Source organism: Artibeus jamaicensis, unplaced genomic scaffold (genome assembly GCF_021234435.1).
Source record: "Artibeus jamaicensis isolate MK-2021 breed Jamaican fruit bat unplaced genomic scaffold, CSHL_Jam_final contig_432, whole genome shotgun sequence".
Classification (NCBI taxonomy): domain Eukaryota; kingdom Metazoa; phylum Chordata; class Mammalia; order Chiroptera; family Phyllostomidae; genus Artibeus; species Artibeus jamaicensis.
Window position 1 is genome coordinate 5,959,661 of NW_026521828.1, and position 22,510 is coordinate 5,982,170.

Sequence of the window (22,510 nt, forward strand, 5' to 3'; positions counted from 1 at the left end):
TGTCAGGTGTGCAACCTTTGGGCGTCTCTGCACCACAGGGGAAGAAGAGTTGTTTTGGCTACACGTTAAATACATTGTGACATGTAATCACAAAAAAAATCTCATAACATTGTAAGTAAATTTATGACTTTTGTGTTGGGCCACAGATCAGACACCCCTACGTAGGGGTGGGCCTGGAAGATATCAGTGCTTTCCATGATAGGCTGGAGGTTGCAGACGTTTTTTTCTGTTTCTGGAGTACTACATCAATGTACTGTGTTCCTGTGCATGGGTAGGAGGGAGCAGGAACCCCTAATAAAGACTTTTCCCTTCCACATCCACTCTGGCAGACTGAGGGCTCAGAGTAGGAAGTAAAGTGATTTTAAGTAAAAAAATACAGAAGGTGCTCTTTCTGTCAGATTGTATCTGAGGCCTGCAATTTGTACTTGCCTTCTTAACCGCAGGCAAAGGCTCATCTTTTCCTTGGGCAATATTTCCAGTACAACTTGCACTCATCCTTTGGCCTTTCCATTTACTCATTCAGTCCATAAATATTAACTGAGGGTCTACTCTTTGTTAGGTGCTGGGTTAAGTGTGGAGGATACAGTGGTGTACAAAGCCTCCCCCGCCCCCATGGACCTTACAGTCTCACAGCGAAGGTACATGCTCATCACATAATTCAGCAAATACTTAATATGCAAACATACACCTGGATAGAGACTTAAAGGGAAATAGATGCTGCTATAAGGGTTCATAGTAACAGATCTGATGTAGTCTAGAGTGAGGCTGCAGTGGAGAGGATATCGGGAGAAAGAGGAAGTCATGTCTGAGCAGAACTTTCAAAACCAGGTGAGGTTTGCCCTGATGAACAGTGCGGCTCAGTTGGTTGGGCGCTGTCCTGCACAGTGAAAGGTCTCTGGTTTGATTCCTGGTCAGAGCACAAGCCTGGGTTACAGGCCCCTGGCTGGGGCGTGGACAAGAGGCAACCGACTGATGTTTCTCTTTCACACCGATGTCCCTCTACTTCTCTGTACCCCTCCTTCCCCATTTCTAAAACTAAGTAAACAAAATCTTAAAAGACTAGATGAGGCTTGTGTCTGTGTGCAGATGTGAACGTGCACGCATGCATGTGTGTGTGTGCATGTGTGGGGGCATTTCAAGTAGAGGGGGAAGCATTCTACAAGGCCCTGAGTGCGTTGTGGGGTTGGGGAAGGAGCTGGGTGGCTTTAAGGAACTGAAAGAAGCCTGAGTGGCTGCCGAGCTAAGGCCAGGAAGGGAGTGAGGAGCGAGGTCACCTGGGGCCTCAGAGATCAGTTTGGCCTTTGTCTTAAGAGTAATAGGAAGCCACTGAAGGTTTCTGAGCCTGAAGGTAACAGGATCTGACTTACATTTTAGAAAGATTCTCTGACTGCTGTGTTCAGCAAGGCTGGTGGAAAGGCAAAGCTGCGGCGGGCAGACCAGGACTGTGTTCGGAGGGAGAGCAAACTATGATCATGGGGGAGGAAGGCGTTCTAAACACTGGTAACTGAAGAAAACAAAAGCAAATTGCAGAAGCACTAAGTATGAGTCTACTGGTAATTTTTAAAAGAATATGCATAAATATGTACATATATTCTTCCCAGATATGTATGTATATATTCATGCCACAGAAAGTGATACAGGCATAGCTGGTTTCCAGCCTGTTGACATTACTAACTCTTCATTAGAGGATGGAAACTGGCCTGGACCTGGGGCTCATGAGCTTGGGCTACTGCTTCTAATTACTGACTTTGAGCTTTTCTATGCCTGTTTCCTCAACTGTTCAATGCACTCGACTGATAAGTTCCTTCTACTTCTGGATTCTTGTAACTCTGGGCAGAAAGGAAGTCCAAAGAGGCAGGGAGGCAGCATGCATCATCCAGGCAAGTTGTGTAAGCCCAGCTCTATTTCAACACTGCAGAGCTAGGGTGACATTCGAGAAGAGCAGCAGGGGGATGGCGGAGAGTGAGAACATCTCACAGGGCAGCCTGACAGGAGGAGTGGGCAGCTGTCTCCGTGTGGAGATTTATCGCCTGCCTGGACCAAAATAGCCCCATGTTCTGGGCTGCTCCAGGGAGCAACTTCCTGGTGAATACGAAATCCACTTACCTAGGCCTGGCACTAGATCGACATCCAGTCTTTTCCCTCCAGGATCCCTGGAGCCCAGACAAAGACACTAGGCTGGCAGAAGTGAAAAGAAGGGGACCATGGAAAAGGAGGACCCCAGGCCTAGCTAAGACCCCTCTTGGAGAACCCACCCCTTAGGACTGGGCTGACTGGGGTGAGGTGGAAGCATCAGGGTGGGGTATTGTTTACATAAGGTTGTACCTCGGAACATACATTTGTAGGATGCAAATAGGCACTTTGCAAAATGGGGATTCTGTGGGCAAATAAATTGGGGAAGCATTAGGTTAAACCAAATTAAGCAGGTTTTTCTATCCTAGGATTTAGAATTTTATAAATTTCATGACCACTTGAGGAGGAAGAAAAACAGTGCACAGTGTATCTACCCTTTTTAAAAGACCATTTTCCAAGAGAAGTCTTCTCAAATCACTCTACAGGAACAACAATCTAGGCTCTGAGTCTGACTGTGGAGGAGGAGGCCTGGGTCTGACTTCCACCTGAGCACCCAGCAGGTCCACGGGGGGTACATGATGATTATGGAACTGGAAACTTGCAAACTAATTTTGCCTATTTTGAGATGTGGCTGGGGATACACCTGGATGCTTAAATTATTGTATGTTATTACCTAAATGTTTGTTTTCCCCTCCCAGCTCTTATTTTGAAACCCTAACCCCCAGTGCAGTGGTATTAGGAGGGGCTAGGGATCCTAGAGGACTGCATTTCTGTACAGTGGATGGCTGGAACCCGGCTGAAGAGGACGACAGAGATGGCGCATAAGGAGGGGCTGAAGGTGGCAAGTAGGGACAACTTTTTCAAGGAGGGTTGCTCTAAGGGCGACAGAGGAATGGGGGTGGTTGCTGGAGGGGCTGTAGGAGCCAAGGTGATGAGAGATGCTACAGCAAGTCCATAGGCCTAGGGGATGATCCAATGGAGGACTGAATGTTCACAGGGGAGAGCATGGGGACAGAGATGTCAGCCAAGTTTCTGAGTAGGAGAGGAGAAATGGGGTTCGTTTCCTGAACAGGTGGAGGTGTTGGCTTTAGTCAGGTCAGCGGAGGGGACTGGAGATTTGTGGCCCAAAAGCCTTGTTTGTGTCTTCTTGTCAAGACACAATGGGCATGGCAGAGAGTTGGACATACGGATACTCAGGGCTGGGCAGAGTGGGAGCACCGCCAGGAGTTGAGGATGTATGCGGAGGGTGATGAGTGATCACAGGCAAAAAGGAGCGAAGAACCGAGGCTGAGGCAGGTGTGACTCCAGCTGCACAGGAACACAGTCCGGAGTTGCGAAGACGTCCCAAGGAATCTCTGTCCCTGACTTTCTTCTGGCTCCGCTGCCTCCTCACCCTGATGGCCCTCTCCCCCAGTCCAAGCCAGGCAGTGTTTTTCTGTGACAGCAGAAACACTTGGTCCCGGTGAGAAAGACAATCTCTGGGCCCTTCACCCTCTTACTGAACCCAAATCTTCGAGCTGAGCTCAGTGTCTACATATGAAGCAAGAGCCTCAGTGCTCCCAATCGATGCTTTTGGAGTATTGGCTTGCTTTCATAAAGAATATTTGCTTAATTCTCTCCTCTAGGTCATATTCACTACTTGGTTTGGAGAAATTGCCAGGGACTTGTGATTCTTCCACCATTCTCCCTTCTGATTGGCATGGAAACTTTTATTATTCTTAAAAAAATTTTTCCCTTCTCTCCTGAAAAGCCACTGAGCACTGTTCTTCTAGTGGAAATTCCTGAAAGATGCTAACACTTGGTATCTTGAAGTTCCCAGGATGTGGCATGTTTGGCTAAGAAAGCAGAGCTTTATGGACTTATGAAGAAACTGAAAGGATATATACTCTTTTCTCTTTGAAGGTTTATTTCCCAACAGGAACACCATCCATTTTTCCATTGCTACGCTCCACCCCACAGTATAGGCAAGCTTGTCTGCCCCTTCCTTTTGGCCATGGATGGATGCCTCTTGGCTTCACAGAGGTATTCATTATACTTGGGAAGTTATTTCCCATAGGATGTATAATAGAACGAGGGCCAGCAGGATACATTTCAAGTAGATTTGTTCCACTTGTCAGTGGGTCAATACCAGTGTCTGTGAGAATCACTGTCTTTGCTCCATTGATGTCCTGCCTACCCTGGTCCAGTTTCAGCTTTTTCTGACCTGGCACTTTCCTGCCCCAGGGCCTTTGCACATGCCATCCTTTTTTCTGCAAATCTCCTCCCTCCATCCTCATTTCACCTGGCTGGTTCCTTTGTACTCTTCTGGCCTATGTTTAAACATTACATCCTCAGAGAGCTTTCTTTGACTATCCTGTCTACTGTAGGTCTTCTGACCACTTCCACCTCTCCCATTCCTTATCTCAGCACCATAATTATTTGTTTTATTGCTCTTATAGTTTGTAATTATTTTGTTATTTATTGACTTAATTATCATCTATATCCTCCAGTAGATTGTAAGCAATAAGAAAGCAGGACATAGTTTGCTTTGTCCCTCATTTTGTCCCCAGTGCCAGGCACATTATGGGCCCTCAGTTTGTTGACTGACCACATAATTTGAATAAACCCAACCCAGGAAGTGGTGTAGTTCATAGTCCTTCTGAACCAGTTGGGATGAGATTAAGTAGCGGGTGACAGAATCAGATGAGTTTTGCCTCTCTCCCATTCTCCTCCAGGGAGGCCTGAGTGAGGAATGAGGCGAGAGGCCAGGAGGGTTGCTCTGGGAAAGCTGAGGATTGGGCGCAACATGAACACCCTAAACCACATCGTGAAATCCAGTTTCCCTGGTGGAGCATCCAAGCACCTTTGTGATCTGAGTGGGACCCATGTTTCCAGTTGTATTGTTCCCTTCTTTGCAGGCCCTCTGCTCCCACATTTCCTTGCCCCCATGCTGTTGCCTGTGCTATTTTCCTGCCTGGGGGACCTTTTCCTTGTTGTCTCTGCTTGTTGGCCTCCAAGCCCCTCCAGAGCCAGCGCCATCTTCTCCAGGAGGTCTCCATTAGCCCCATCACACCAAATCTGTCTGTCTTCACTCTGTGTTCCAATGGCTCCTTGTTTATGTAGTTATGCCACCTTCTCCTTATGCAGTCATGAATCTGTGGCAGGCACTGCTAGTTGCCTGGCAGGGAGACAACAAGAGGGAGCTCGAACGAAAGGAGGTAGGACAGCTGGAGGCTGGGGAGGCAGGGGGAGACAAACACGGGGCTGCACTTGTCTGGAACATCCTGGTTCCTGTCCCCTTCAGACTGGACATGTGCCCCTTGGTCGCCTCACTTCCACTGGGTCCATCTCACATAACTGTGACCCTGCTCTACAGCCTCCCTGGGGTGTTGCTGAGCCCGCTTTGCTGGAAATACATCCAGAGGTAGAGAAATACGTGTGCACGGGGCAGCCCAGGGTCTTGAGTCACCATCTCGGGGTTACACAGATTTTCCTGTCTCTTGCACAGGACCATTCCTCTGACATGCGGAGGAATGTGTTGCCACTGTTTTAATCTCCTCTCCATGGTAAGCACTTAGGACTCTCCGTTGTTTTTCTGAACGATGGTAATAATGTTATGACTGATTATTAAATGTCAGTCGTAAGCATTCAGCAAATGAAGTAAGCCTGGGTCAGCAAAGGGAAACCAGAGTCAGGATTTCATGGGCATTTTAGAAATCGTTAGCCCAGGGAGATCAGACAGCTTCTTGCATTCACTGATAAGTGGCAAATGGCTGCTTGAAGCACAGCGCGGGTTCTCAGACCGCATCTGGGCTCACTGGGAAAGGGTTAGTGATGGCCACCAGGAGGATGAAGAGGGGGGTGGTGGGGCGGTGTCAGCCATTTGCCATCTCTGATTTTATTCAACTTCAAAGGTCCAGGGAGGTGGACAAGGTCCCTCCTGGAATAAGATGCAGTATAGGATTTAGAATTCCTGACTTCTGTTCTTGAATCTTTTCCCTTCTGACTAAACTGTCTCACTGCTGTTAGAGTCTTCCAGGGAAATTCAGAGGCCAATGAAATGCTTGTCAAGCAAGACTTCTGTTGTTGTTCCCTCATTTTCTTACCTATTAACTATCTCAGCTACCTCCTCCAAAGACTGCTGCCTTTTATGTGAATCTGCCTGTGCATCTCTTTCCCTAGTTAAATGAAAAAGAATCATCCTGCTCCTTCTATTGCCATTCTTTTTGGAAAAGCACAATAATCAGTCTTTAATGAGCTTGTGACTCTGAACTGAGGTATAATAATTTTGGTGACTCTGCAACTTCCGTTGATGGAAATATATTTATTTTAAAAGTTGATGACCTGTGGGAAAAAACTATTACACTAAATATCACGATGAGGTCATGGGAGCTGACGGAGAACTTGGGGAGAGGAGAGGACAGGGGAAAAGAACCAATAAAAATCAGAATTGCATATGAATGAAAATAGACTATTTTCTATTCCGAGCAAGAGATCCTGGTTCTGTGATTCTTTAGAGGTGTTGAAGCAAATGTAAGTTTCCTGCACTGGCTCAGCCCTTTCCCTAGGGGTCCCCTGGGCTGCATGAGCCAAGGTCAGCCTTGGGTCCTAGGAGGCAAGACTACCGGGTGTTGGGAGTAAAGGATGGCATGGCTGGGGACTGCGCTTCAAAAATCTATAGGATCTTAGACTTGTCCCTGATTGGAAACTTTACATAAAGTATTATACTTTCTATTATATAAAAGCTTTTTAGATGACCAGAAAACAAACTAATAAACGAAAGTGCATAGTCACCCATAATCCCATCCACTAGTCGTGGCCACTAAGATATATATATTTATACACATACATGGATACATGCATACATGTGAATTCTGTAGATGGGGATTTTACTAAATACATTGTGATCATCTTCCTTGGTCAATAAATACAGATCAGTGATGTTATCTTGGACATTCACTGACTGCTTTCCAAACAACTATTCCTACCTTCTCATTTAAAAAAAGATTTTATTTATTTATTTTTAGGGAGAGGGGAAGGGAGAGAGAAAGAGAGGAAGAGAAATGTTGATGTGAGAGAATTAATTGGTTGCCTTCCGTACACAACCTGACTGGGGACCAAACACATAACCCAGTCATGTGCCCCAACTGGGAATTGAACTGGTGACCTTTTGCTTTGCTGGACGATGCCCAACCAAATGAGCCACACCAGTTAGGGCAAACCTCATTCCTTAACAGAATGAAGAATTTCCAAGCCAAGTGGTTTGGGTGAGTCATCCTATCCCCAGCTCCAGAGAGGACTTCGATTAGATCGAGCCAGTCAGCTTATCTTCTTACCCAGACTCTGGCGATTGGTTCAGGGATTGGCTGGAGTTTGCATCCAAGGGGAGACATTTGCTGAGGACCTCCGAGTCAGAACGCTTTTCCGTCTTTCATGGAAGGTTATGGAATTGATGCTCTCTTTCACCTCAGGTAGTGTGGCCTAAGGAGATGGGATGGGAAGAAGTCTAGCAGTCATCGTCACTGACGGGAGGGAGGGGGGCTGAGACTGAAGCCATCCAGAGCAGAGCAGGGGGCACAGGAGAGACCTACATCAGAGCTCGGACGCCATCATGAAGCACCAGGTCAAAGCACACACAGGCTCACGCCCCTCTAGACTGTTCAGTTAAACGGGTCAATCAGTTTATGCCCACGTAGTTGTATTATATCCGCTGCTGACTACCCAAAACATCCCAAATGATGCAGTGATTTGAAAGAATGGTATGATGTCCTATCACACCAATGTGTTAAAGGCATTTTCATGCCTACTATTCAATTTAATACTTAAGCAGTCTTGTGAAGTAAACAAGTATCTATTTGGCAAGTGGATGAACTAAGGCCTAGAAGGGACAACTGGTGTCACAGTTAGTAAGTGGCAAAACCAGGCTCCCTGACTCTTTGAGCAAAGCTTTTAATATCAGTTATGCCTTAAGACACAGAGGTTATACACAGACCAGTGAACAAAATAATTCTCAAGGGTGGGACCACATTAGTAGGCTAACAATTAGGGTGCACATGTGGCTGTCGGGCGAACCAGCTGTAGCTTGGACTTGAAACTCAGGAGAGAAGGCATGGAAGATCTAGAGGTGAGAGCAAGAGCTCTCAAACTGTGGTCTGGGAGCCTCTGGGGGTTCCTGAGATCTTTTCAAGAGGTTTGTGAGGTTGACTCCATTTTCACAATAATGTTTAAATATTTGCTTTTCCATTCTCATTCCCTCATATGTGTACGGTCGAGTGTTCTAGAGGCTGCAAGACATGCAACAAACTGGGTGCAGAAATGAATATGAAAACCCATTGTCTTCTGTTAACCCCAGCGTTAGAGAGATTTCCAGAATGTCCAACGATGTCATTTTTTCTACTAATTTTTTGTTTGGAAAATTCAATTATTTAAAAAAACATATTATTTATGCTATGTGGGATTTTCATTATTTTTGAAATTAATTAGTAAAAAATTTAAGATTTTTCAGCTTTAATTTTGAATGCACTAGGTATGGGTAGATATAACCTACACAGACAAATGCTGTTTGGGTCCTGAATATTTGTAAGAGTAAAAAAGTGTTCTGAAGACATAAAGTTTGAGAACGGCTGAATAAAGGATAAATGTGATTTTCAATTAAACTTCTCTCAGGAGACTCATTCAGGCCAGTCTGGTTTCCTTTCGGCTTCTGATGCCTGGACTCCAGGCACAGATGCAGCGTGAACTGGACGTTCGGCCTGATGGGGAGCACAAACATGATCAGACTCTGAAAGAGACCAGGGAGGACTTTTCTCCTACAGGTCTCAGAGAGAACATGGCCTTGCTGCCACTTTGATTTTGAACTTCTAGCCCCCAGCGCTAGAAATTTATTGTGAAATTTTCTGTTGCTCTAAGCCACCCACGTTGTGCTTCTTTGTCACAAAAGCTCCAGGAAACTAACGCAGCAGATATGACACAAACCCTGGGTTGTCGCTCCAGGGCCCTGTTTCATTAGACCCAAGCCTGAGCCCTGAACACAGCGGTGCAGAGCCGGCCGGTTGGGAAAACTGTTGGCCCCAGCCCTGAAGAGACAGTGCTTCTGTTTATCAGCTCAGAGCACGGAGCCTGCATGCTCCCCTCCTCGTGTTTGTTGCTCGCCTCAGCAACACACAGGAGAACTTGGAGACTCATAACCTTTTATAAACAAACAGAGCCCTTTCCCTGTTCACTTCTCCAGTGAATGTCTCGGGCAGGGCTGTTCCCCTGTGTGGGGCTGCCTGGCTGTGGAATGTGACCTTTCTCTGTAGAAAAAGCCCAGAGCCAGCTTTGCCAGCAGAGTTGGCAGGTACCAAGCTTCCCCGGTGCAGAAGCCTCTCCCTCAAAACTGTTTGTGGAGGCCTCCTGGGTGCTCGCTGCCCCCCGGGCAGGGCTCGAGCCTCTGACTCTGAGAGTTGCCTCTGCAGCACCAGCGTAAGACCTTCCGATTATGTACCCATCACAGGTTATTGGGGGGTTGGGGGACATGAACTGATTTCATCCCCGTTCTGACTCTGAGATGGGCAGGGCACCCCCACTGTACCAATGAGAAAACTAAGGCCCGGGTGGATAAAAAGACTTTTCCTGGGTCATAGAATCAATTTGTGGTGGAGCTGAGACTCCACCATGTCCTGAAAAAGGAGCTGTGCTTGGGAAGAACTGGATGTGGACCTGAGGAAAGTCAGGAGCCAGGCAATGGGTGGCTGGTGGCCAGAGGAAGGGGCAGTGCCTAAAGAAGTGTTGAGAAATGGGAGATTCGGGAGCCAACGATCTGGCTTTAGAGTCAGAACCAGGTCTGAAGCTAGGTTCTGTCAAACACTAGCTGCGTGACTGGGAAAGTTGCTCTCAGTGCCTCAGTCTATTTAACAAATGAAGAAAGTAATTGTACGTACTTCGTTAGGCTGTTCTGGCCACTAGATGACAGGATACCCATATCGATCTTGGCATCTGGCTCAGTCACAAGTATGATTGTGGTGGTGGTTATCTACAGCCTGTAGTCATTCTTCACCGCTGCCCGGAGCTGACCTGGTGAACGCTGCTCCCTCTGTGGTAGGTAGGCTCCGTTCTGGAAAGACCACCACACGGATAAAGGGCTGTGGGCGGTGCCAGGTCCGGAAAGGCCCTGGGCAGCTCATGGCAGCTGGAGGGTGATGGGGGATCCGAGCCCTCAGAGGCTACTTCTGCAGCTTATTCTAAGGGCCTGTGAACAAAACAAAACAAAACAAAACAAAACAAAACGTGATAAGAAGTTTCCCAAATGCTCTCAAATGCTGCCAAGGCTGTATCTGTTTTGTGAGTCACGCTGAAACTCATCATCCCCTGCTTCAGAGGCAAGGCCCTGTGACCCTTTGGGGATAAGAGTCCACCCTGAGCACCGAAGCCATTGCTTGTTTTCCTCCTGGCTCCCACCTCTGGGCCCCTTGCGCTGGATTGTGCCAAACAGTGAAGAAACAGGGTTGAGTTGAGATTCAGGGCCTGGGGGTCAGGGGGTTGGCTCTGCTAAAGGTGCGTATGAACCCCGAATCCCCTCAGATATCGAATGAGTGATGCTTCCTGCTTTAGAGTCTTCCATGGCTCCCTGTTGTCTGTACCCTATGAGACAAAGTAAAATTTCTTAGCCTGGGGTTCAAGAACACATCTGGCCTCAGTCTTGCCCTGTGGCTTGGCCCCTTATTGGGCCCAGGCCCGGGACTGGCAGTCCCCAAATGCACGGTGTCTTGGCTGGTGCCCATGGGAAACGCTGGTCTAATGGAGACAAGGGAGGTACATGGAATATATCTGTTGAATCAAATCACACTTTATTTTCTCCTCTTGTTATCTTCAAAAAACACAATAAAAATAAAAACAGACAAACATAGCTATGAAGACTGCCTTAAACAGTGGGGAGGCTTGAATAGATTCCTGAAGCTGCTGTGTCCAAGTCACAGTTACAGGAGGCTGGTCCTGGCATTAAAAAAAGCAAATAGGAGCTATTGTCCCGCCCTTTGTCTGGGGACGAAGAGCCCTAGAATGGAGTACCCCACTTACTACCGGGCTTCATCACCCCTGCCCCCTCACTCCTTACTAAAGTGGGTGGGGAAGAAGTCGGGTATGCCAGAGAATGTGGAGGCAAAATTACATTTTGCAGAAGGGCATTTGTTTTTTCTCTGTAGGGGAGCAATTCATGCTGCCCCTGATTTGGTGGCTAAAACCATTTTGGATGTCAGATTCTTGGGTTAAGAAAGACCCATTATTAGCTCCAGTGGCCTGATGGTGTTAGCTGTTATATGGTCCACATCAGTTCCGAACTGGGGGCACTTGTCCCTCCCCGTAGGGATATCCAGCCATGTGCAATGTCTGGACATGACTTGGGGCGCTGTTCCCCAGGCTATCTCATGACGGCTCAACTGGAGCTTCCTCAGAGAAGCTTTCCCTGTCCAACTCGTAGTTGCCACCTTGATGATCAATCAGTTAGTACCTTCATAGCACTCAGCAGGATCTGAAATGGTTGGGCACATCGACGTACTCATCTGTTCCTCCCTAGAAAGTAAGCACTGTGACAGCAGGACTTAGCCTCTCTTGTGACCTCTACATCCCAGTGTCGCAGGTGACGGTGGCAGTGAGAAGTCTTTATCCTCCATAGACGAAGGAATTACTAGGGCCCAAATTCCTTTCTGCTCATCCTCATCTTCTTTGTCCTTTGGCCTATGTCACTACTTGCTTTTTTGGACTCCTCCTGGCCCCTTGTAAGTCAGGTAGACGTTTATCTTACTCTGTCCTGCATTTGGCCTCTGGAGGCACTGTGCTAACCACCCCCCCCCCCCCCCGCCCAACTGGAAACTCCTTGAGGACAAGGACTGGGCTTTAATCTGATTGCAGTTCCTGGTTCTCAGCTCACACGGTGCACAGCTGCCCAGATATTTGCTGATGCTGGTCGCACTGGGTTCCACTATGATTGCCAACCCTGGTGTGGACAGGAAGCTTTCTTCTCCTCAGGTATTTTAAAAATAGAGACAGTCTTTAGCAAACTATTTTTCAAGCCTAGTGAATTCTCAAGCAGACAAGTGATTGTTAAGGAAAGAAATTGTTGAGTCAGGCTATTGTTTGAGCTCCTGTAAGTGTATATGCTCAGCAGAATCAGAGAAATTATAAAAGGATAAGTGGAGAGCCGAGAAAGTTACAAAATTCCATGCTATCAATGAAATGTCGTTTCTGATGTTCGCTCAATTGCACTTCTAAGCTAAGCTCGAACAATGTTCTGAGACTCTTCTACTAGACTAATTCCCCCTAAGAATAGCAAGCACTCAATTCAAGAGACTAAGAGCTGGAAGGGACCTTAAAAATAATCCCTCTCAACTCTCCTTAATAAGGGGTGAGGAGCTCAGGAGGAGTTGTATTCAACACAACTACAGGGGTAGATGTGGGTCACCCAGGCAGGCCTCCCAACCCTGGGTCAGTGCTGTTTTCATTCAGGGTTAGTCTGTTTGGCCCAGCAGCCCTTCTCATGTTGTCACATAACATGTTTCTTCTCCCAAGCTGCAGGTGTCAGTTCTTCATGCGCCCTGGCTGCTGGAACAGGGCCTTCGTGGCCTGATTTGAAGGACATCAGGAATTCTCCCCCTTCCTCTCCCTGGCCTGGTACCCCTTGCTGGCCAGCCACTGCTGCCAGAAACTGCACTTTATATCTAGACATAATCTGTCCTTAGACCAAAGGTGGCAACTTCAAATGCCTAGGGGGCTGAGCAGGCAATAAAAATGGTGAGCTGGTACAGGTGGGACAGTGGGTTCTGGAGAGTCCAGGCTGTGCCTACGAGCCTAAAGGAACAGCGTGGCCAGCTCCAGCCAGAGGGGCCTTATCATCTGTGTTTTCAAGACAAACCAGAACATTTTTTAAAATATGAGCTCTTCTGAATTTTAAACATTGGCAACAACAGCAACAACAAAAGTTAAAGTACTATCTGACCCCCAAACAAAAGAAAACACTTCTATCTCTCCAAGCTGGATTTGATACTTTACATAGGAGTATAAAGCCATCTTCAGATCTTTCCAGTGGACAGGGGATAGGGGAGATCAAAGAAATAAAATGTTCCCTCAGGGAACTTCATGGAAAGCAGTTTGGGTGGCTAGTGCAGGGCCCGGAATAGGTGAGGTGAGGGAGGTGCCTAGAGAGCCACATTTAAGGAGGCACTTACTCTCAGGGATGACCCTGAACCTGTATGACCTGGAGAGGGAGCACTTCCTTAAATTTTGCTCCCTAGGTGCCTCACTCCTTCACCTGAGTGCAGGGTGTGCAGGGGAGGAAGGAGGACCAGCCATGAGTCAGGGGACCCATATCTATAGGTCAGACTGAGTGGAGAAGACCCCAGGGAGTGGACAAGGTGTGTGAAGACCATGGAAGGCCAGCTGTACAGGTGGTACGACTCGACTCTGCCATGGAAGGAGCTGGGCAGAGTGTGTCCTGTGTTTATTGTACCACTCTTCGCTTCCCTGATAATGCCACACCTTCTGGAAGCCTCAACTTGCTCTTGCCCCAAATGATCTTTGTGGAAAGTATGAGAAAACAAGTAGCAGCAGTTTTTACCTCCAAACCAAGCAAGAAAAGAACCTGTGGGCACCATGTTAGGGTCGAAGGCCTCAGTCCAGCCCCTGAGCTGGCGGGTAGTACAGGGGCCGTGGCTAGCCCAGAGGCCCCCAGAGCTTGCATAAGCCCCTGCCTCCTGAGAGCTTCTGCAGGGGCAGGGCAGACTTGTTCTGGGTAATTCTGAGGAGGAGGAGGCTGGGCCTTTGTACAACTCGGCCTCCCTGCCTCCTGAGTGACACTTGGCAGGAATCTGGAGGAGCCTGACTCCAAGTAGCTCTTCCCGCTGCCTCCTTGGCTCTCCAGCCAAATGCCTGCGGTTTGAGGCCAACGCTGGGGACAGGGAAGTTTGTTCTGGTGTTCAAACCAGGGGTGAAGGACATGGTTTTAACATAAAATAAATTTTTGGAGAGAGAGAAAAGAGAGGCTTCCATTGGGAGCCCCCAAAGGCCCTAACCCTGCTGCTCCCTCACAGTGTCAGGAATCAGCGTCTGATGGGAGCCAGCAGCCATCGAGCAGCCCTGGGGAGAGGAGCAAGCTGCGTCATGGAGTGGGACCAATTATCCCCGAGGTGCTGGGGGTGGCCCACACAGCCTCTGCATGGGACCGCCTTGTTTGCCTGGGTCCTTGGTGCCAGCTACTTGCTGTTTCTAACACCTGCAGCAGATACTCGAGCAGGTGTCTGGGCCACTAAACCCTGTGGGCTGCTTGGGGTGAGGATGGATCTCCGGGGGATAGGAGAGATGTGACAGCTGTCTGCACAAGTGGGATGTTGGACAAGCTGTCAACTGAAAAATAGACTTCTCCGGGACCCCAGACTCTACAATTAGGACTGGAGGTAGAGCTAAAGGAGACACATTTTTCTGTCAATACAAGCAAAACAACAACAAACGCAACTTTTTTTTTTTTTTCAAAGTTGTCTGCCAACTGTGCCGGTGTCGTGACCTCCTCAGAGAAGGCTTCCATGAACTCCTTCCCCACTTCCCCAGCCAAATCGGCTGCTCCCCCGCCCTTGTTTCTCTGCGCCATCAGTCTGTTTGTGTATTTCTTTAAGTTACTTATCAGAGCCAATAAACATTGTGCTTACTGCCGCTCACTTGTCTACTAACCAGTCTGAGGAACACCCTTCACGAGGACAGAGGCCTCTGTGTCTGGTTCATCCTTGCTTCTTCAGTGCCAGTGTGCGGCCTGGCACATAGTATGAACGCAGTAAACAGCTGGTGATCGAATGGATGAGGAGCCAGTGAATACTTCAGGAGAAAATAAATTCCCCACCACTGCAAAGACTTAAGCAGAGGTTGAGTGGCCAATGGTCAGGGACATTAGAAAGCTCTCCCTCCTCCTCCTCCCTGCATTGGTTAGTTATGCCAGCTGCTGTGACAAACAGACCCAAACTATACAATGGTTCAGTCATCAAAGAGAGTTATTTTAGCTCATGTAGTCTTAGCTGGCTGGGTTTGATGGGCAGGCAGCTCTTTGAGAGGAAGTGGTTCAGGAACTCAGGCCCCTCTCGCCTGGTGGCTCCATCATCTTCAAATGTGGCTTTTTAGGTCACCCTGCTCAATGGCATCAAGCAGTTAGAAGGAAGAGGTGATGCTAAGCCATTGCCTTCCACTCACACTGTACTGACTAGCACCCACATACAGCATGGCAGGGTTTGGGTGATGGCCCAGGGGAGCGAGGGGCTCAGTCTGGTCATAGTCTGCCAGCTGTGCCATGCCTGCGTTGGGCAGGAGCTGGGAGCAGATGGCTTCTGGGAGCCTCTCCAGTCCCCACATCCGTGTTGACGGATTGTGTTCTCCTTTTGCAACAACTTAGCATTTAGAGAGAAGTTAGGTACTTGTTATCTCTTTTCTAGCTTTGTAATTCTTTCTTTTGCTCAGGAATTTCTTCAGTGTTTCTGGTGTGTCATTATGGATGGTGGGAATCTTTGCTTAGGCAGCCACAAAGATGCCCAAGTCAGAGAGAGGCCTGTCCAGGAACCCCAGCTGTATCGTTCCCTAGATATGTGGCATCGGGCAAGTGACCTAACCTCTCTGTGCCTCCACTTCCTTCTCCGGAAAATAAGGACAATAACAACAATTGCCCACTTTGTAACGAGGCTTACAAGGGCAGAGAGGCATGTACCATTTATGGTGCATTACTCTAGGCCACAGGTGGCAAACACAAATCTGACCCTCCACCACTTTGTTTTATCCCACCCAGCACCTTGTTTCTACCCGGTGGCAGCACTGAGCCCCTTGCCCCTAGTTAAGGAGCAGTTACGTTTATACAGTCCTACCATTACATTCAGCCCTTTGAAGGCAACCGAGAGGCTGATGTGGTCCCTGGTAAAAGTGAGTTTGACATCCTTGCTCTAGGCTGTTGTCCTAAGCACCTTATTTTTATCATCTTTTTAAAGTTTTCACAGCAACTCTAAGAAGTAAATAGTATTATTAGCCCTATTGTTTCAGAGGGGAACACAGAACCACGGAGAATGAAGCAGCTTGCCTAAAGTCATGCAACTGATAGACGTGCACGAAGTCACCCGATTCCAAAGCCCACGAGGTAGGTAATCCACGGTGACAACGTACCACGAGGATGATCTTTGTTGTTATTATTGGCTCTACAGGCTAAGCCAGTCCGAGGCTTACTTATAGTATTGGTTATGCTTGGCTAACGATTTCAGTCTATAAAGTAACTTTATGGCTCTTAGCTTTATAGGTCTTCACCATAACTCTGAGGTACTTTCATTATGGTACCCCTTCTATAGGAGATAAAAATGAGCCTCCGAAGGCATGAATCAGTACTTCAAGGTCACACAGGCAGAAACGAGTGGAGATGGCTCTCATGCTCTGACTTTCTACAAGGCCTTTGGCTGGTGAAACTCAAGTTAATATTTGTTAAGTACTTAGAATGGTGCCTCGCGCATAGTAAGCGTGATATGTGTTTATTAAATAAGTTAACTGAATAAATATTGTACCCCACTGACTTCTTCCACAAATATTTCTCTAGCACCTGCTACCTACCACCTGGGAAGTTAGGGGGGTGGTAGCTGTGAGCCTGGGTCTCTGGTCCACTCCCCGGACCCCTCGTGCCCGGTATGCTCAGGCTGCCTCTTGGCTGGGTTGGTCTGTTCACCTTCTCCCCTCAGTCCAGTCTGTTGTTTCTAGAAGCTCCTCCCTACAATAAAAAAAAAAAGGCTTCTTGCCCTGGCGGGTGTGGCTCAGTGGACTGAGTGCCGACCTGTGAGCCAAAGGGTCACCGGTTCAATCTCCAGTCAGGGTACATGCCTGAGTTGTGGGCCAGGTCCTTAGTGGGGGACGTGCGAGAGGCGACCGCACGTTGATGGTTCTCTCCTGCTCCTTCTCCCTCCCTTCCCCTCTCTCTAGAAGTAAGTAAATAAAATCTTTTAAAAAAATGGCTTCTTATTGCTCCTGCGTTCAGGCCCCTGCTTGCTGCCGTGGATAACAGTGTCATTAACTGACAGCGACCTGACAGGTGGTGGTGCCCGCTCTGAAACTAGGGGCATTCTATGGGGCTTCAGCTAACCAAGAGAAAGAGGAAGCGGTTCAAGAACTGGGGCCCCTTTCATCTGGTGGCTCCATCGTCAGGGGAGAAAGAACTAGTGGCAGAATTTCAGCCAATGGGAGACATTTTTGGACGAGAGGGCCTGAAATCACAGGAAGTTGTGAAGCGGGGCCACCGCTGCTCAGGGCTTTTCACGAAGTCCACCCTGACTGGGAGATTGTTGATGTTTCTCTCTCTCTCTGCCCCCTTTCATAAGAGCTTTTTTTAAGTCACTTTAGAAGATTCCTAACATTCCTTGTCAAATGGGGCCCCAAATGATTCCCAACTTGTGCTTTTAATGGACCAGACCCAGAAATTCCCACACAGTGAGACAATGAAAACTGAGAAACGTGTACAGGTGCACTGACAAGTTTTATTGTACCTCTACCTTGAGTCAGGTTCTGTTGCAGGTGCCGAGGAGGCAAGGACGGGCAAGCAAGCCATGGCCTCCCGAGGGCCTCTGAGGCCCGTAACAGGTGGTTTCACCTTTAAAACCTAAAGTGGCAACCATCACAGGTGACCCCATGAAGTTTCTTGGGCTTTACGATCTAGGATGACATGTCATGTTTGTTGTTTTGTTTTGGTAGGTTGAGAACTCCTTCCTTCTACAAGGAAGTACATCATGAAAATGGCGTGTGTCTGAGACTTCCAGTCATATATCCTGATAACCCTTCTCTCTTCTTCTACAGCAATAAAACCCCTGACTTATATGATTTACAGTTGGGTGTTTGGCTACAGAGAATAAAGACTGTATTTTCCATCTTTGTTTGCAGGTTAGAATGGCCTTGTGACTAAATTCTAACCAACCACCTAGGAACAGAAGCATGTGCAACTTCTGGTGGTGCTCTTAAAGGGAAAGAACGCACTCCCTCTCTGTTTCCTCTCCCTACTGGATGGAGTGAGGATGTGTGATGAGCTGTCAAGGCCATGGAGATAAAGGCAGTGCCCCTCCCCTGGGGAGAGTGGAGCAACGAGAAGGAGAAGGAGGCAACATGTAAATAGCTTTTTTGTTTGTTTGTTTAACTACCTTAAATAACCCAATCTACTTAGTTACCCAAAATCGCTATCTAAAATAAAACACTACACACAGATATGCCAGATACTTGGCTCCTTTCTTCCTCCTCTTCTTGGGTCAACCCTATTTACTATTACTCTTCAAATTTAACCCTAGGAAGCATTTGCAGCTACATTTTTGCTGGAAAGATGGTGTCTATTCACAGATTCCTTACAATTAAATTTCTTACTACCATGGAAATAGAAAGTTCTAATGTCACAGTGAACAACCACTGAATGAGCCAAGTGCTCCTGGAGAAGTCTGCTGGAGCCAGTCAAAGCCTGTAAGTGCTGGGAGGTCCGGGGCAGCAGTGTTTGACAGATGGTTATCAATCACCTGCTCTGTGCCCAGAGCTGTGTACACGGAAGGACTAAAAAGGAATGTGTGCATGATATAGTCCCTGACCTCAGGAAGCCCCAACCCAAGCAGGATATTAGAGGCTACTAAAATACAAAGTTTCCCCCAAAAGTACTGTCTTAGGATGGGGACATTCATTGACTTGGCGTAGGGACTAAAGGAGGAGAAGATCGAGTGGTACTTCATGTGAATGATCTCATTTCCTTTTTGTAACATCCTATGAAACACACATTTTGTTATCTCCATTTAACAGATGAAAAAAACAAGACTCAGAGAAACTGTGTTACCTCTCCTATGAAAAACAAAACAAAACTCTAGTAAACTGATTCCATGGTTGTTTTGAAAGTCAGATCCAGACAGAAGCAGGACAAGCCTTTCCACTTTACCCATCTGTAAAATGGGTTAATAGATATTAAAAAGCAAGGAAGAAAGGAGAGGAAATGAAAACTTCTATGAGAAATAAATACAGACTTTTATGGCTAGAATACCAGAAAACGTTGCAATTCATACTTTAGTCTCATATCTAAGCTCTTCCCTCTTTCTGTGACAACTCTCCTAAATCAGCTGGGCTTCTAAAGGAGTGCCCTGAATGCACCAAAACCTCATCCCACTTCACATAACAATACACCACTCAGTCCACATGCAGGTCATTTTTCCAATAATGTTACAGTGACAAAAATCAACAAGTTTCTTGTTGGAACAGCTTGGTCATTAAAAATACATTAATAGCTCATTATTCAAGATACTGTACTAATCCTGCTCATTTCCTATTGAAACTTATGAAATACTAAAAGCCTAATCAACTAGAAGTAGTGTTCAGTGGCCATAAAAAGAATGCTCCATTAAAGAAAAAAAGAATTATGATCAAAATGGTAATTATAATATATTGTATTTATCTGGCACTGAGCTCCTCTAATGGTTGAATGGCTTTGTAATTTATACAGAAAAAGATTGAGAATGCAGTGTGTTCAGAAGTAAAATTAAAGTGGTGGGGACGGGTGTGTACCTGAAGGGGAGTGGTAAGGTCTTAAGGGCTTCTTAGAATTCCTCAGAGGAGAGAGACATCTACAAGTCCCACTGCAATGGATTCCCCTTTCCCCTACTATTTTGATGTCTACATACCTAAATTATATATTTTGATGTCTACATACCTAAATGATCAGAACCAACTCTGAGATGCCTTACACCCAGAATTCCCCACTCTACTACATACAAGCCCTGTGTCTTTGGACATTCTTAATGCTTTATTTGACCTCCAAGCTTGATGATCAGAGTTTAAGTGTTCTTCTCTGGGTCTCATTAAAATCATAATGAAATAATATGTCATACCAGGGGAGGGTGCTAAGACTTAAGATTAATGTATGTGAAATATAGGCACATTGTAGGCACTCAATAAATGGTGGTATTACTGGTCTTATTTCCATTAGATGAGGCTCTTTAAGGGCAGAGGTTATATTGTGTTCAACTTTGTAACCGCAGTGCTAGCACTGTGCTTGGCATATGTTAGATGTTCAGGAGATGTCTGTTGTAGCGAACTGGAGTCCGAATCTGATACTTAAGACTCCTCAAAGCATCATAGCACCTGGTTCTCTGTGGGTGCCAAATAAATGTTTGCTTTTGACTAATGAAGAAGAATGTATTGATGATTATCGATTAGACACTGAGCTCTGTCTTCACCCTCAAGAAGCTTAAAACTGATTTGGAAAATCAAGGTTTACACACATGAAAAAATAAGAAAACACCACCTATGATGAATCACCATTTTTCTTCCCTAACAACCATTTCCTCTTTTTCTGGCAAGAAACCTGATTTTCCTCAGAATCGCTGCTCCACACTCCATGTTCTTAGGAGCATTTAGCACTCTCTAAGAAAAACTATACTATTAAAGAATCCAACATTATAGCCACTTCTGCCTTGTAGGTATTGAAGCGGCTCAGGAAGTCATGTGACCCAGCCCTGACCAATTGGAGCACCACATTCCAGTGATTTTTCAAAGATGGGCAGAAGGTAAAAAAAAAAAAAGATGGACAGAAGGTCATCAGAAAATGCTGTCTCTGAACCAAACTGTTAACAAAAGTTATAGAGTACTCTGTAAACTCAAAGGATGTATTATCAGCAGAACATGCCATGAGACAATAATAGGCTGTGGAATGTTTAAAGACTTCAACTACTTGAGATGCCCCAGTTCCCAATGGAAGAGGCACTTGGGTTGGTGGTAACAGAACTGGCCCATCAGCCAGGAGGTCCTGACAGGTCTCAGGAGGCCCCCGGTGAGGCGTTATACTATAACACCATGGTTACCACACTAACTTTATCGAGTCTTGTCGATTTCATTCACCGGTAACAGCAGCATGCTGCATTGTCTACAAGTTATGAACTAATAACAACCAAACACCACTATGCTTGTGCCGCAGCCATCTAATGATGACCATAACCTCTGGGGTCCAGAAGGAGGTGGGCACGCACCCACGCAGAGCCAATGAGGCGGACTCCTACGTGGGGACTGTGTGGAACGGCTGGGAAAGACAGAAGCTGCTTCCTGATGCTGCTCTTGCGGACAAACTCGACATGGAGCTGCTGACAGCCACCCTGCCATCTCGAGGTGGAGATCCCGGGACAGGAACCCGCCCGGAGGAGAGAGGTGGACAGAGTCATGCTGAGTGCTGATGCTGTCACTCGAGTCTCAGGATCCAGTCCTGCCAGAAGTGAGATTTACCCCTGGGCTTTTCAGTTTTCCAGAGAACAAATCGTCCCTTTTATTTTTACTTAGGACAATTTAAATTGTAAATTGTCACTCGCAAGCTACAATACAAACAAGCGAATGACTCAGATTACAAATGCTGTGGTTTCAAAGAATGAAGAAGTTATTTCTAGAATAACTGGGTTAACTTCTTGAAGCACATGGAATAGAGACTGGTCTTGGAAAACTAGAGAATTTTAGGGTTAGTATACAAGGGAGCAGATTCTGTGCACTGGAACAAATTTAGAAAAACCAACTGAAAGAGGGTAAGTGATGAAAGGGAATATGGGAACAGTCTAGTGTGACAGAAAAGGCACCGGACAGAATGTCAGGGTTCTAGTCACTACTCTGCCACCAACCAGTCATGGGGCCTTAGGAAGACCGGTGTTTTCTTTTGGGGACTCAGTCTCCCCTTATGTCAATGCACAGAATTGGACTTGCTGGTCTCTACAATCCTTTCCAACTCTACCTTCTCTGGGTCTATGAAATCTTAAAAGGCTGATCACTGTCCTGTAGATCTAAACATCACTTTGGAGTAACTCACATGCTCTTAGAATATAGATTCTTTTTGGTCTTTTGTCTTCCCTGCCACCCCTCTCTTTTTATCCACTTGACAAAGCACAATCTGTTTCCCTCATGTTCTGAATGAAATGGAAATGGACAAGCTACATTCACTGAAAAGCCACGACTTTTAGCTTTGAAAGCACTTGATTGTGCCCGGAGAAAGCTCATCTCTGAGTGAGCATGATGAAAGCAGTGGGCAGGCGCTGCCTGGTTAATTGTGCTTCTGCAGAGATTAAAGCAGGAGGGAGGAACGTGAAGGAGCTTTTTTCTTTCTGAGCCACTTCCTCAGCCCTCTTCCCTTTCTGTGGAAAAGGCTTGGGCACCCAGGTGTAAATTAAGATCCAAGCTAGAGTGTAGGCAAATCACATACTCAACTAGAGGTGTAACTCTGCAGCTTGTAGCATTTGCTGATGTAGCATCATATGGCTCCCCAAAGAAGTATTTTCTTTTCTTTTTCATTTTTTAAATGGAATTTATTGAGGGTGACATTGGTTAATAAAATTATATAGGTTTCAGGTATATGATTGTGTAATACATGATCTGTAAACTGTGTGTCCACCACCCTAAATCAAGTCTCCTTCCGTCACCATTTATCTCTTTTACCCTT

General features: G+C 46.6%; 2 long non-coding RNA genes across 2 annotated transcripts; both read left to right on the forward strand.

Moving 5' to 3' along the window:
- The first annotated feature begins 753 nt into the window (after positions 1 to 753).
- On the forward strand, positions 754 to 16,201 carry LOC119054377 (uncharacterized). The gene is made up of 3 exons (XR_005083507.2): positions 754 to 828; positions 1,375 to 1,500; positions 16,093 to 16,201. It is a non-coding gene; the product is annotated as an uncharacterized LOC119054377 (long non-coding RNA).
- Positions 16,202 to 17,840: 1,639 nt separating this feature from the next.
- LOC128627541 (uncharacterized) lies at positions 17,841 to 21,534 on the forward strand. Its single transcript, XR_008391767.1, has 3 exons — positions 17,841 to 18,182; positions 18,360 to 18,525; positions 20,520 to 21,534. It is a non-coding gene; the product is annotated as an uncharacterized LOC128627541 (long non-coding RNA).
- Positions 21,535 to 22,510: the final 976 nt, after the last annotated feature.